Source organism: Anomaloglossus baeobatrachus, chromosome 5, assembly GCF_048569485.1.
Source record: "Anomaloglossus baeobatrachus isolate aAnoBae1 chromosome 5, aAnoBae1.hap1, whole genome shotgun sequence".
In the NCBI taxonomy this organism is placed as follows: Eukaryota; Metazoa; Chordata; class Amphibia; order Anura; family Aromobatidae; genus Anomaloglossus; species Anomaloglossus baeobatrachus.
Window position 1 is genome coordinate 259,579,683 of NC_134357.1, and position 15,249 is coordinate 259,594,931.

Below are 15,249 nucleotides of genomic sequence, written 5' to 3' on the forward strand. Positions count from 1 at the left end.
CAGACACCACCCACTAGATTGCGGTCTCTCTGTACCTAAGTGGTGGCTGACCCAAGTTAGGGCGTATGGACCTTCTAAGCACTCTAGGTTCACATGGGACCGGTGAGGGAGAGTGAAATACAGCCCCCTCTTCCCCAATGTCGGGTATGGCTGGCAGAGACCTGCGGGGGCGGGGTGTAGGTGCATCCCTGGGCGCTGGTGCTGGTGTGTTGCTGGTAGGCTCTTCTGGCTCTACATCTTCCACGGGTTGTGGGAACATGATAACGGGAACAATCACCGCTCCATTCTGCATAGGCCAATGAGCCGGAAAATCACCCATCACAGTGTGGATCACCTCTTTCTTCTGTTCCACATTCGGCGCAGGAGGGAAAACCTCTTCCAGCATCTTCAGGGGTTCTGGGCACGTCTTCAGGTGGTCCCTGGAAACAGTGGCCGTAGTCTTCCCCTGATCGCGACTAACAAGGTATGTTTTCTGGTCTTCCCATCCAGTGCGTTGGATAACATAAGGGATCCTCTCCCACTGATCATCCAGCTTGTGCGTCCTTCTCTTCCTCTTCAATACTACATCTCCGGGTCCAAAAGGGGCAGCCCGAGCTCGCTTGTTGAAACGTTGCTCTTGCCTCTCCCGGCTCTGGCACAGATTCCTTTCCACATATTCCTGGATCTGCCGGTACTGCTTCTGTCGCTTGACGTCCCAATTGGCAGTGGGGGGAATGGTTTCAGGTACCTCGATGTCTAATTCTAGATTCACCGGCAACTTCCCAAGCCAGGTTCTCATCAGGTACGCAGGCGTGCACTTAGTGGAGCTGCAGGGGATATTATTGTACATGTCCACCAAGTTGGGCAGCTTCTTGGGCCACAAGTTTTGTTCTTCCAGAGGCAGGGTCTTGAGGAGGTTAAGAACCAAGTGATTCATTTTCTCACACATCTTGTTAGTCTGGGAATGGTAGGCCGTGGTCCGGATCTTCTTGCACCCATACAAGTTGCAGAATTCTTGAAAAACCTCTGGCTTGAAGGCCGGGCCCTGGACCGTAAGCACCTTCTCCGGGTAGCCATGGGGCTGGCAGAAGTACGCCTGGAAGACCCTTGCTGCAGTGTGGCCCGTTAAGTCCTTGACGGGGACCACCACCATGAACCTGGAGTAGTGGTCTACGATGCTCAGGGCGTACGTATATCCACTTCGGCTAGGCGTGAGCTTGACATGGTAAAGGGCAACCAACTCCAACAGCTGGCGGGGGACAATCGGCTGCAGCGGGGTCTTCTGACTGGTTTCATCCCATCTTCTCAGCGCACAGGGACCACATTCTCTGCACCAGGCCTCTACGGACTCTCGCATCCCGCTCCAGTAGAAGCGTCTCCAACTTCTTCCAGCCGAAATGTCCGGCCCCGTCATGATAAGCCTTCAGGACCTTGGGTACGTATGCCTGCGGCACCACCAGCTGGCGGACCTTCTCGTGCGTTTTTGGGTTGATTAATCCCGTGTACAGCTTACCCTGTTGCAAGAAAAGGCGGTCCCTCTCTTTCCACAACCGCTGAGCTTCGGAGGGGGCTGTAGGCTGTAACCCTGAAGCATGTTGAGTAATCATCATTTTGACTAGCCGGACCGCGGGTTCCTGATCTTGGGCTTCTCGCAACCCATGGTGGGGTAACGGGTCAAAGTTCGCTTGCTGCTGGCCGACATAGGGCTTTTCGGCACTTGGCTGATGGAACGCGGGCAGCTCGATTTCCTCCAAACCATCTTCCTCCACCCCTTCATCTGATAGGTGCGGCATCCGGGACAATGCATCTGCGTTGGTGTTCTTGCGGCCGGCCCTGTACTTAATGGTGAAGTCATAGTTGGCTAGCCAGGCTACCCATCGTTGTTCCAGGGCCCCCAATTTTGCAGTGTCCAGGTGTGTCAAAGGGTTGTTGTCCGTATAGGCGGTGAACTTCGCCGATGCCAGGTAATGCTTGAACCTCTCCGTTATCGCCCAGACGAGTGCCAAGAACTCCAACTTGAAAGAGCTGTAATTCTCGGGGTTTCTCTCCATCGGCCGGAGCTTCCTGCTTGCATAGGCAATCACCTTCTCACTGCCATCTTGCATCTGGCACAGGACAGCACCCAAGCCCACATTGCTGGCGTCCGTGTGAGCAGGAGACCATAATAGGGATAGGCCAGGATTTCTTCTCCAGTTAGGGCCGACTTCAGTTGCTGGAAGGACTCCTCGTGCTTCTCACCCCAGGCAAAGGGGTCCGGGATTTCTGCCATTCTTGGTCTGTAACACGAGGAGGTCTTGCATGGGTGCGGCCATCTTGGTGTATCCCTTCATGAAGCGACGATAGTAGCCCACCAGGCCCAAGAACTGCCGCACCTCTTTAACCATGGTAGGCTGCGGCCAGCTCTGGATGGCAGTGATTTTCTCGGGATCCGGGGCCACACCTTCAGCACTCACCACATGCCCGAGGTACTGCACTCTGGGCTTCAACAGTTGGCACTTAGAGGGCTTCAATTTCATCCCGTACTTAGAGAGGGCTGCAAACACTTCCGCGAGGTGTTCTAGATGGGCTTCATATGTCTTGGAATAAATGATCCCATCATCCAAGTACAGCAGGACCGTCTCGAAGTTGCGATGTCCCAAGCAGCACTCCTTGAGCCTCTGGAAGGTTCCTGGGGCATTACACAGCCCAAAAGGCATGCTGTTGAACTCGCAGAGTCCCATCGGGGTAGCCAACGCAGTCTTCTCGCGGTCTTCCTCCGCAACTGACACCTGCCAGTAGCCACTAGTGAGGTCATGGGTAGAGAAATAATTAGCAGTCTTCAGCGCGGCCAATGACTCTTCAATGCGAGGAAGTGGGTATGCATCTTTATGCGTTATCTGATTAATCTTCCGGTAATCCACACACATTCTCATAGTGCCATCCTTCTTCTTTACAAGGACCAACGAAGCTGCCCAGGGACTACAACTATCACGAATGACCCCTGCCTTCTTCATGTTCCTCAACATATCTTTGGCGCACTGGTAGTGTGCAGGTGGGATCGGCCTGTACCTCTCTTTAATAGGTGGATGTGTGCCGGTTGAATATGGTGCTGGACCCCCTTAATCCTTCCGAAGTCTAACGGGTGTTTACTGAATACCTGCTCGTACTCTTGCACTACCCGGTACACCCCCTCCTTGTGATGTGCGGGTGTAGATTCGGTGTCGACATGTAGCTCCCGGCACCACTCTTCTAACTGTTCGGATGGGGTGTCACTGCCTGACTGTGATGCGGTGATAGTGGAGGTTGCTACGTGAATGGCGTCTGCGTCTACAGTGAATAATTTAGCAATGGTGGTGTAACGGGGTAGCATAACCTCTTCCTCTCTGCAGTTCATCACTCTCATGGGCACCCGTCCTTTCTTGACATCAATCACCCCTCTGGCTGCCATCACTGTGGGCCAATTCTCGGACAGCAGAGGCTCCACCACTGCCGGGTAATCCTGTCCACGGGGACCCACTGCTACTCTACACCAGATCATCATTTCATTCTGTGGAGGCACCACTAGAGGCACCACATCCATCACTCACACGCCACCAATCTCTCCACCTGACATGTTCACTTGTCGCTGCAGGAGGGCCCGGATTTCACGTTGCAGAGCCCTCTGCTGCCCCTCGTCTGCTGTGACAGACACTTGTTGCAATAGGTGCAGTACTTCTCCCATGCAGGTCTCGATCACGTTGGTCCCTAGGACCATTTTTGGGGTACGGTCACTGGGGTCATTCTGCACTACAATTAGCCCTTGATGTTTCAGCTCTACCTGCCCCACCTTCAAGGTTACCTCCTTAAACCCCTCCTGGGTCATAGGGAGTTCATTAGCTGCAATGATGGTCAAACTGGGGTCTGGGGGGGTGATCTCACTATCAGACCAGTATTGCTTGTACAGTATATAGGGCATAATCGTTACCTGTGAACCGCTGTCGAGAAGGGCGTAGGTCGGGATACCGTCCACAGCAAGGGAGATGATGGGGTGGTCTCCAACGTATCGATCACGCCAGTCTGCTGGGCCTTGAGGGTCTATTCCTGAGGATTGGCCCTTGGCCTCAGGAGTTGCCCGTTTAAGGGGCACCGGCGAGAGTATTGACCAGTCTTGTTGCACTTATAGCAGATGGGTGGTCCATACCGGCTGTCGTTGTTCCTCCTCCGCTGCATCCACGGGACCTCCTCCGGGCTGTCGGCGAGCTGTATCTTCTCTGCTGGCTTGGCTTTCGATGGTAGCTGTAAAGCGGGCTTTACACCCTACGATATATCTAATGAGATGTCGGCGGGGTCACGTCGTAAGTGACGCACATCCGGCATCGTTAGAGATATCGTAGCGTGTGACAGCTATGAATGAGCAGAAATACTCACCTTCTCGTTCATCGTTGACACGTCGCTCATTTTCTAAAAATCGAACGTCCAGTTGTTCATCGTTCCTGAGGCAGCATACATCACTCCTTGTGACACCCCGGGAACGATGAACTGCAGCGTACCTGCGGCCGCCGCCAATGCGGAAGGAAGGAGGTGGGCAGGATGTTTAAGTCCTGCTCATCTCCGCCCCTCGACTTCTATTGGCCGGCCGCTGTGTGACGTCGCTGTGACGCCGAACGTCCCTCCCCCTTCAGGAAGTGGATGTTCGCCGCCCACAGCGAGGTCGTTTGGAAGGTAAGTACGTGTGATGGGAGGTTACAGCATTGTGCGACACGGGCAAGAAATTGCCCGTGCCGCACAAACGATGGGGGCGGGTGCAATCGTAAATGCGATCGCACGAGACATTGTAACGTGTAAAGCAGCCTTAAGGCAGCGAGGATCCTAGCGACGTCACCACTCAGGCGCTGGACTTGCAACAACAGATCCTTCGGGGTCCCTGCTGCTGCTTCGGGAGCCGGCAGGGCCAACAAGGGGGCTACTACTGAGACGGGAGCGGTGTCAGCCGGCCAGGATGGTGGGTCGGGGGCACCAGCATCGACCATCTGTAGTGCTTTAATGGCCCGGTCTTTTAGAACCGCAAAGCTCAAGTCCGAGTGTTCCAGAGACCACAGCCGTAGTTGTTTACGATCTTCAGCGGACCCTAGCCCCTGCAGGAACTGCTCCACCAGCATTTTGTTGCTCTCGGGCTCAGTAATAGGGTCCACCTGCTTCAGGGTGCGTAGGGCCGTCTGCAGCCTCAAAGCGTAGTCTCGGATGCTGTCTTGCGGGCGCTGTCGGTAGTTATAGAAATGCATCCACAACTCCGCTTCAGTACGGGTTTCAAAAGCAACTTGCAGCTTGTCAAAGATGGCAGTTACTGAGACTTGGTCAGCATCTGCCCAGGTCTCCACCTCCTGCTCAGCGGCGCCGGTCAGCTGCCCAAGTACCACAGATGCACGCTGCTTGCCAGTCATGGCATACAAATCAGGGATAGTACAGATTTTCTTCCTGAACATCTGCAGGGTATCAGGTTTCCCATCATACTGGGGTAGCCAGGCAGCACCAGGCACATATGGGAAGGAGATCGGCATTACCTGGGTGACCGCCGGGACCACAGCTCATCCCGCTCCTGCGACCGGAGCGGGAGCTGCCACATTTCCGTCATCGGCCACATCTGCGCCCACCGCCGCTCCAGTGGTCGGCGCCGCTCCGACATCGGGGTTAGGCGCAGACATGTTCCCACTGCTCCCCCTTGGTCTTTTGCCGACACTTCTTTCTGCGGCCTGTTAGTTTCGTTTTGCGACTTCCGGGCTCGCTTTCCGGCCACGTTCCCAGGGGCGGGGCTTTGGCTTTCGCGCCCTTTTCTCAGGGAAAAAGACGCTGGGCTGTAGTTTTCGCGCCCAAAATGGCGGCAAAATGGCGACTTCTGAAAATTTGGCAACAAATCACCGCTGACTGTCCAATACACGGCGCACTTCCACACGGTAAGTGGATGGGTAAGTATCCTGTTCATGACGCCAAGTTTCGTGGTGTGCCGCCCCCGTGCCTTCAGCCGGCGCTGCTCGGATCCGGGCCTTCAGGGGTGGTGGCTCGAGAGTCTCCGGACCCGGGGGTCTCGTGAACACGCCGAATAAATGAGGGGACGTAGATGTATGGGCTAGGCCGTAGTAAGTTCTTGACGCCACCCACGGTGTGTGGTGAGGTGGGACACCACCGCTGCTGTTATGGGGCACCCGGCAGAGATGTTGTGCAGCAAGTTGTTAACCACTCCGTGGGCAGGGATGGTGGCCCCGGGACCCGGTGGCTCGGTGCAGGGGATGGCAACCGCAGGGGGTGCTGCTGTACTCACTGTTACTAAAACACACAAGTCTCTGGTAAACCAAGGTGATGGTGACCGGTGCCGCGGCCGGTTGCGTTCGGGTCCCCCACCCGGTTGGTGGTCTCTATCCTTTTCCTGCACTGCTTTGTGTAAGGTGGACTTTCCTAGTGTGAAACTCAGGAGTCCGCTCCCGGCTGGATGTGGCCTAAGGAGCCATGCCCGCAGACGCTGGCCCGTGGGATCTATGGGCCCTGGCGGTGACCTCTTATCCCTAATCGGTGGGCTGTTGTCTTCTATGAGGGACTTTGGGTGGGACAGGACCTCTAGTCCTGGCCTCAATCGGTTAATTAACCAGTTCCGCTTGGTTCCGGTCCTGGCTTCAGAGTCCGAGTACCCCCCTTTGTGCTCCGGTTTCCGAGTCGGTTCCCCGGGTCGATACCGGCGGGCCACTACCCAGTTCCGGTCCACCTCGGTTCCACCAAGCCGTCTTCCCGGCTCCTGCAGACGGAGACCGCCGTCTGCCTCCCAGCTAGTGGCACCAGGGCTCCTACCCTGGCACCATTCAATTTGGGGGTATTCGCCTCTGCTGGAGCTGCACACAGCTCCAGCCCACACTCCTCTCCAAACTCCTCTCCGACCTTGGCTCCTGTGTTTCCCGCCCCGGGCTGTCTGGACCCCTGGGTGGGTGTGTCCCAACCGCCTGGTCATGCCCACTGGTGTGTCTATATTTCCATATTTCCCTAAGGGAGGGTGACTAGGGTTTCTGGTTGGCTGTGTGTTTCCTAGTGAGGGAACGGTGTAGTGTGGGGGGGCCTAACTGTGACTACCTGGTTTTGCCAGGGCGTCACATATAAGTAGGGAATATCACTTTGGCAGCCGTTGCCCGGTTCTCTGCCCTGGGTGCTTTTTAATGCTGAGTATTTATAGTGGAGATTAAAGTCATTGGTGTGACGCCACCTGCAGGTTGCGGTTAGGATGGTGGAACATCCGCTGATGAGTTGGTTATCCCTAGGGCTGGTGGTGATGGCAGCTGTGGTGGTAGTCCCTCCGTAGGTAGGGCTGAGCCCGGGAGATGTGTGGTGGAGACTTTCGCCGAAGAAGGGAGGCCACACCAAGGGTTGTAGTTTAACAGTCTTTACTCACAGTTGTGAAGAGAAGACCTCGCGTCACCTCCCGTAGGTGCTCAGGAGAAAAAAATAGATAAGACTGTGTGAGAACTCCAGCACACTAACTATTACCCATGGAGACACAGAGAAAAAAGGGGAAACGTAAAGTTGATGTCAAAATCCTTTTCTTTTTATTTTTTAGTGAGAAAAAAGTGCAAATTGTGCTGTACAAAAGTCCGCCAGATAACAAAGTTTCGGCCGATTTGGCCTTCTTCAGGTCGGACAGGCTAAATACAATATATACAGGAAAGAAAACAAAACAAAAATAAAGGATATCCATCAGTATAGAATATTGGAACATGTTAAGGTATAGTAGGACACATATCAAGGTATAAGATAATCCATGAGAGACAATAATGCAGAATCATAGGTGCAAATAACATAGAATCACGTCGACGTACGAGGAATTAAGGGAGACCAAGGAGAGTTGCATTCGGTTTGGTGCTCTATTTACAGTATTCCCGTATGTACATATATAGTTACATATGCACATGTGTGTCATATAAGCACCTTGTGGACTACATGGTAGAGAGGCTCACCTTAAGGATAACAGGACACAGAGTGGGTAGGTATGTGCAGGACACAACCACGCAGGCACATGGTAAGTGGCTCATCTTGACGATCTGGACACATCTACTGAAGCCATATATACTTTACATAGTGATCCCCCCCCTTTTTTCCTACCTCACTCTGCCAGCTACGTGGACTCCTACTGTCGCGGGCGGGGAGGAGGGTGTCAGCACAGTACGCTCACCCCTTCTGCTCGGGTCCGGCGGTCGCTGCTCAGTGGTGGCTCGAGCTGTGGGCCGGATCCCGGGGGTTCTCGAGCGGCACTCCTCGCCCGTGAGTGAAAGGGGGGGTGTTGGGTATGGGGATAGTTTATTGTCCGTGACGCCACCCACGGTTGTGGTGATTTCACCACCGCTGCTCAATATGGGGACCCCGGGGATGGTGATGCGGAGCAGCCAGGTGTTGCGTTGCCCCTCCGTGGGTAGAAGTTGGTGATCCAGGGCCCAGTGATGAGATGGGAGATGCAGGGCCTGGTGGGCGCAGGGACGCGGGGGCAGCGCTGTGCCTTGCGGCACTGTGGTACTCACTCAGCCTGAGACGTTGACACAGTTTTACGGTAAACCACACGGCTGGAAAGACGGTTCCCACGGACGGCTGCACTTGCTCTCCCAGTAGGTGACGGTGATGTCCCTCTGACCTGCACCTGATGTTTCTAAGTTGGTAGCGATGGGTCCCCACCGGTAACCCACTCCCCGGCTTCAAGCTGGACCGGAGGAGCTCTACTTTGCCCGCAGATGCTGGCCCTGAGGAACTGGTGCCTTGGCGGTGGCGGTGTTCCTCCTTAATGGTTGGACTGTTGCCTTCAATCGGGACTTGGTTGTTGGGGGATCGACGTCCCCTTCACTGACGGATTCGGCAAATTATGGCGACTCCTAGCCTTGCCGGGGTCCGAGAGGCCCCTGCCCTGGTGCTGACTGTCCTTTGCACGCTGCTCCAGACCGCCGGGTCACTACCCGTCCGCGGTTCTTCCAGGAACTCCCGAACAGCCACCCCTCTGGACAGTCACCGTCGTTGCTGACCTTGCTGACCCGGTCCTGCACACAGCTGGACCCACTTCAGGCTTTCCACTCTCTTTCTTTTCTGTCACCACTCCTGCTTTCCTCCTTTACCACTTTACTTCCTTCACTTCACTACCTGTTTACTCCTCCACTTCCTCCTCCTAAAACTGAACTTTACTCGAGCCCTGCCTGGGCTAATCTGCCTGGTACTTCCTGCCTCCAGAGCTGTGAACTCCTCGGTGGGCGGAGCCAACCGCCTGGCCCACCCCCTGGTGTGAACATCAGCCTCTGGAGGAAGGCAACAAGGATTTCTGGTTAGCTTTGGTGTTCCTGACTGGGATGTAGGGTGTGGTGGTGTAATGACCTGTGACCCCTGGCTTGCCCAGGGCGTCACACTACCATTATATCCCAGGGACCCTCATCCAGACTAAAACCATTGGCGTCTCAGGTACTGATTTCTTTCTAATTCCCTCTTTCCTCCTTTCCTTTTTACAATGTTGATCTTTCTTTTTCCTTCCCTTTTTCTATACAGTCAGGTAGTTACCTGGACCAACACCTATCTGCCTTATCACCCTCCATTTTTTTGGACCATACTGTGGCTCCTTACTCTTGGCCTTTACACATCATCTCAGGTACACCACAACCATTGATCTTTATTTTTGTTTTGTTTTCTTTCCTGTATATATTGTATTTAGCCTGTCCGACCTGAAGAAGGCCAAATCGGCCGAAACGTTATCTGGTGGACTTTTGTACAGCACAATTTGCACTTTTTTCTCACTAAAAAATAAAAAGAAAAGGATTTTGACATCAACTTTACGTTTCCCCTTTTTTCTCTGTGTCTCCATGGGTAATAGTTAGTGTGCCGGAGTTCTCACACAGTTTTACTCACAGTTGTGCCTTTGGATGGCTGGTTCAGATCCCTGTAGTTCCAGTGCCAGTTTGTGACTCGGTTGCTCTGTCCCCGCACCCTCAGTGTGGTTGGGTCCTCGTAGCTTGGAGCTGTTTTGGGGCCCGACAGTCTTTAGGCAGTCTCCTTGTCCGTACTGCGGGCAGTGTGGACCCTGTAGGGCCAGTCCGTGGTCCCGAACCCTGATCCTCTCTTCACTGTTGATGTCCCCAGATCTGTGGGTAAGTGAGGTCCGTGAAGGTCCCCTCACTGTGCAGGTATTTGCCAGGCTGCGTGAAGCTGTCACCTGACCTAGGGCCCTGTGCCCCGTCGGTGCTCTGGTACCAGTACCTACCCTGGCGACCACTCTCCTCTGCCTCCGGGTCACCATTACACGACCCAACTCTAGGCACTTCTCTCCACTTTCACTCTCTTCACTCAACTCTCCACTTCCGACTGACTGTCCCCTCCCATCAGGTTGTCTAGTCCCCTGGACTGGCTCCGCCCTCTAGGTGGCCATCCCCTTTGTGCCTGACTAGCCAATTACCCCTGGTGTGGAGTGGTAACTGGGATTTTGGTGTGTGCAGATGTTACTGGCACTGGTGTTCCAGGTCCCTGGGGGTAGGCCCTGCATCCTGGTGAGGATGCAGCACTAGTAGTGCCCTAAGTGGTTCAAGGGTGCTACACTATACTTTGGGTGCATTGCAGGTCTCAATAAAAAAAAAATCACATTTTTTCCCACAAAAATATTATTCTAGCTCTAAATTCAGCAATTTCACATGGGAAACAGTTTTATTTTTCTCAATGCATTCCACTAAGTAATGAATAAAGATTTGCAATTGGGATATTTCATTCATTGAGATCTAGGGTATGGTATTTTAGTGTTCCCTTTATTTTTTTTGAGCAGTGTATATTCTAAATTGTATTAACCCCTTCATGACCTTTGATGTAACTGTACATCATGTAAAGAGGTCTTTCCTGACCAATTGACGTACAGTTACGTCATGGCGATTGCAAGGGCTCAGATGCTGTAGCCCCACGATCGCAGCATTCAGGAAGCATGGAAAGGGATCGCTTACCTCTCCCAGGCGATCAAGTCCCTGAAATGTAAACACAGGGACCTGATTGCTCCCATAGTAACCCAAGGTCATCGTCATGACGACCCCGTATTACTGAGCTATGGAAAGCCTCATACACCATGCTAAATGCATGGTGTGTGAGACTAAAGGTCCCGTTACACGTAGCCACGTTCCAGTGATCCCAACAATGACACAACGAGGTTAAGATCGCTGGTACTAACTAAAGAATGTATGCCTGGAACACCAATGGTGTGAACATGGTGCAAGACTCAAAGACATAACTATACAATAGGATAAAGAGTTGCACACAAATTGCACACAAGTTTTTTAACTACAGGTGAGGTTACATATAGGCTAGGGACCCCAAAAATAGAGATTACCTTGGCGTTGGGTTGGGGCTCTTTTGCATTGATCAATACAATGGCTAAACATCTCTTATATTCCTATTATTCATAGCACTTATGCATATTCCATTTTCATGTTTTTCACTTTTTCAGATAGTTCATTGTATTTTTCAGCCTAGTATTCCCATAGCAGTTTTCAAGATCACTGGTACGTCGCTACATGGTCGCTAGTGAGCTGTCACACAGGCAGATCTAAGTAACGACGCAGCAATGATACGGCGATCCTCGGCGGTCGTTGGGACCCTGTCACACAGCAGCTATTCTGACGGGCGTTGAAAAGACAAAGTAAAAACACAGCGATGAATGCTGCCCAGTGGGACACCAATGATCAAAAAATGAACCAGGACGTTCAGGCACGATCGGCGATATCACAGCGGGGGGCTGGTCGCTGCTGTGTCACACATAGCGAGATCGCTAGCGAGGTCGCTGTTGCGTCACAAAACCTGTGACATTTCAGTGATCTTGCTAACGACATCGCTATGTGTGATGGTGGCTTTATGTTAAAGCTGCGAATGCAACACTGACATATATAATCCACTGCAGTGATTGAGCACTGCAGTGGATTATATCAGTGATCAGATCACTGAAAGTTAGTTGCCTATAAAGGGACTAAGTAAAAAAAGTTTTAAAAATTGGTAAAAATATAAAAAAAAATCTAAACATTAAGGACAAAGAAAAAAAAATCAAATATGTAAATTTGTGTACAAAAAAAAGAAAAACACCAAAAAAAACTACACATATTTGGAATTGCTGCGTCCGGAACAACCCGATCTATAAAACTGCACACTAGTAAACTATTCCAGCAAACACGGTAAAAAATAAAAAACGTAGCAAAAACTATGTCTTGAGCTGACAAAAAAAATGGAATTAAACACAATCAAAAAGTCATATATAGATAAAAATGGTACCACTGAAAATGATATCTTGCCCCGAAAAAAATTAAGCTGCCATACAGCTCCATCAGTGAAAAAATAAAAAAGCTATAGCTCTTAGAATACAGCAATGCAAAAACTGATTGTTTGTTTTTTTTTATATAAAATAGTTTTTATAGTGGAAAAGCAGCAAAACATAAAAAATGCTATAGTAATGTGGTATTGCTGTAATTGCACTGACCTGAAGACAAAGCTGTCTTATCACTTTATGGAATGGTGAACGGCATAAAAAAACTGAAAAATCGTATTCCTGAATTGCCGTTTTCTTATTGATTCTGCCTCACAAAAAATGGAATAGAAAGTCATCAAAAAATATTATGTTGCCCAATATTGTAACAATATAAACTCCAGCTCATCTCAGAAAAAAAAGCCCTCACATTGCTCTGTTGGCAGAAAAATAAAAAAAACATAAAGCCTTCAAAATTCAGTGATGCAAAAAACCTTTATTTTGTAAAAAGCGTTTTGTGTGATGTCACCAAACCTAAAAACTATATATATCTGGTATCGCTGTAATTGTACTGACCTAAGGAATAAAGCCGCCTAATCACTCATTCCAATCAGTGTACGGCGTAAAAAATAAATAAATACCGCCTATTCTTCAACCGCTATTGATTTGTTCATTCTGCCTCTAAACACTCGCAGTACTGCGCAGCTCATATTGATCCTGCGCTCAAGGCTTACTCCATGATTACGTGTAAGGGCACCTGTCTACGATCATTCTTAGCAGCATTTTGGATGCAGCGTGTTTTTTATTGCGTCCAAAAGCTATGTTGTACAATACAAGCACAGAGGATGGGATTTCAACTTATGCTTGTGGAGATGTGAGTGTTCTCTGAGAAAACAAAGCGAAAATCCACAACACCCCAAACCCAAATGGGCAGCTGTGGTCTCCTGCGGAGAACACTTGCTTCTCCGCAGGAGAAGACACTCTGAGTACAGGACACAGCATGTGCAGATCATGGGCTCATACCCTAAATTTTCTGAAAAACATGATTCAGACAAAATTACCAATGGAATTTCACTAATGAAACAGAGGGAATCACTTTCACCTCACGTCTGGCTCAACTGCCTCATTAGTGAATTGATCCGTCTCGAGTTTCACCTGAATCACGTATTTCAGAGATGTAGATGGAAACCATAATGTAAGTGCTCAGCATAGAGCACAAAATAAATGTGAACTGACCCAAAATGTTCTGTAGCAAAATTGCCACCAAATAGCATTCAACACAACCCACAAAAACACAAGTCCTCACTCAGGTCGGTCATTGGTTAATGTAAATATAGGGGGCTTCCACATTACTGGTAACACAAAGGCTCTGGAAAAAAGTTAAGGGTTCCCCCTCAAAAAAGAAATCCAGAAAAATTTGCGGTCCCAAAACCAAATGCCCCCCCCCTCTTTTCTGAGCCCCACAATGTGTCTAAACCACTGTTAGCATCCACATGTTTGACATTACTGTAGTGAGGAGAGCCCACTTCAAAAGAAACCCGCGGGAAACAGGGCACGGAGGCGCATGAGCTTAATAGGTCCTGTAGCAGGTACATACAGTTAGGTCCAGAAATATTTGGACAGTGACACAATTTTCGCGAGTTGGGCTCTGCATGCCACCACATTGGATTTGAAATGAAATCTCTACAACAGAATTCAAGTGCAGATTGTAACGTTTAATTTGAAGGTTTGAACAAAAATATCTGATAGAAATTGTAGGAATTGTACACATTTCTTTACAAACACTCCACATTTTAGGAGGTCAAAAGTAATTGGACAAATAAACCAAACCCAAACAAAATATTTTTATTTTCAATATTTTGTTGCGAATCCTTTGAAGGCAATCACTGCCTTAAGTCTGGAACCCATGGACATCACCAAACGCTGGGTTTCCTCCTTCTTAATGCTTTGCCAGGCCTTTACAGCCGCAGCCTTCAGGTCTTGCTTGTTTGTGGGTCTTTCCGTCTTAAGTCTGGATTTGAGCAAGTGAAATGCATGCTCAATTGGGTTAAGATCTGGTGATTGACTTGGCCATTGCAGAATGTTCCACTTTTTTGCACTCATGAACTCCTGGGTAGCTTTGGCTGTATGCTTGGGGTCATTGTCCATCTGTACTATGAAGCGCCGTCCGATCAACTTTGCGGCATTTGGCTGAATCTGGGCTGAAAGTATATCCCGGTACACTTCAGAATTCATCCGGCTACTCTTGTCTGCTGTTATGTCATCAATAAACACAAGTGACCCAGTGCCATTGAAAGCCATGCATGCCCATGCCATCACGTTGCCTCCACCATGTTTTACAGAGGATGTGGTGTGCCTTGGATCATGTGCCGTTCCCTTTCTTCTCCAAACTTTTTTCTTCCCATCATTCTGGTACAGGTTGATCTTTGTCTCATCTGTCCATAGAATACTTTTCCAGAACTGAGCTGGCTTCATGAGGTGTTTTTCAGCAAATTTAACTCTGGCCTGTCTATTTTTGGAATTGATGAATGGTTTGCATCTAGATGTGAACCCTTTGTATTTACTTTCATGGAGTCTTCTCTTTACTGTTGACTTAGAGACAGATACACCTACTTCACTGAGAGTGTTCTGGACTTCAGTTGATGTTGTGAACGGGTTCTTCTTCACCAAAGAAAGTATGCGGTGATCATCCACCACTGTTGTCATCCGTGGACGCCCAGGCCTTTTTGAGTTCCCAAGCTCACCAGTCAATTCCTTTTTTCTCAGAATGTACCCGACTGTTGATTTTGCTACTCCAAGCATGTCTGCTATCTCTCTGATGGATTTTTTCTTTTTTTTTCAGCCTCAGGATGTTCTGCTTCACCTCAATTGAGAGTTCCTTAGACCGCATGTTGTCTGGTCACAGCAACAGCTTCCAAATGCAAAACCACACACCTGTAATCAACCCCAGACCTTTTAACTACTTCATTGATTACAGGTTAACGAGGGAGACGCCTTCAGAGTTAATTGCAGCCCTTAGAGTCCCTTGTCCAATTACTTTTGGT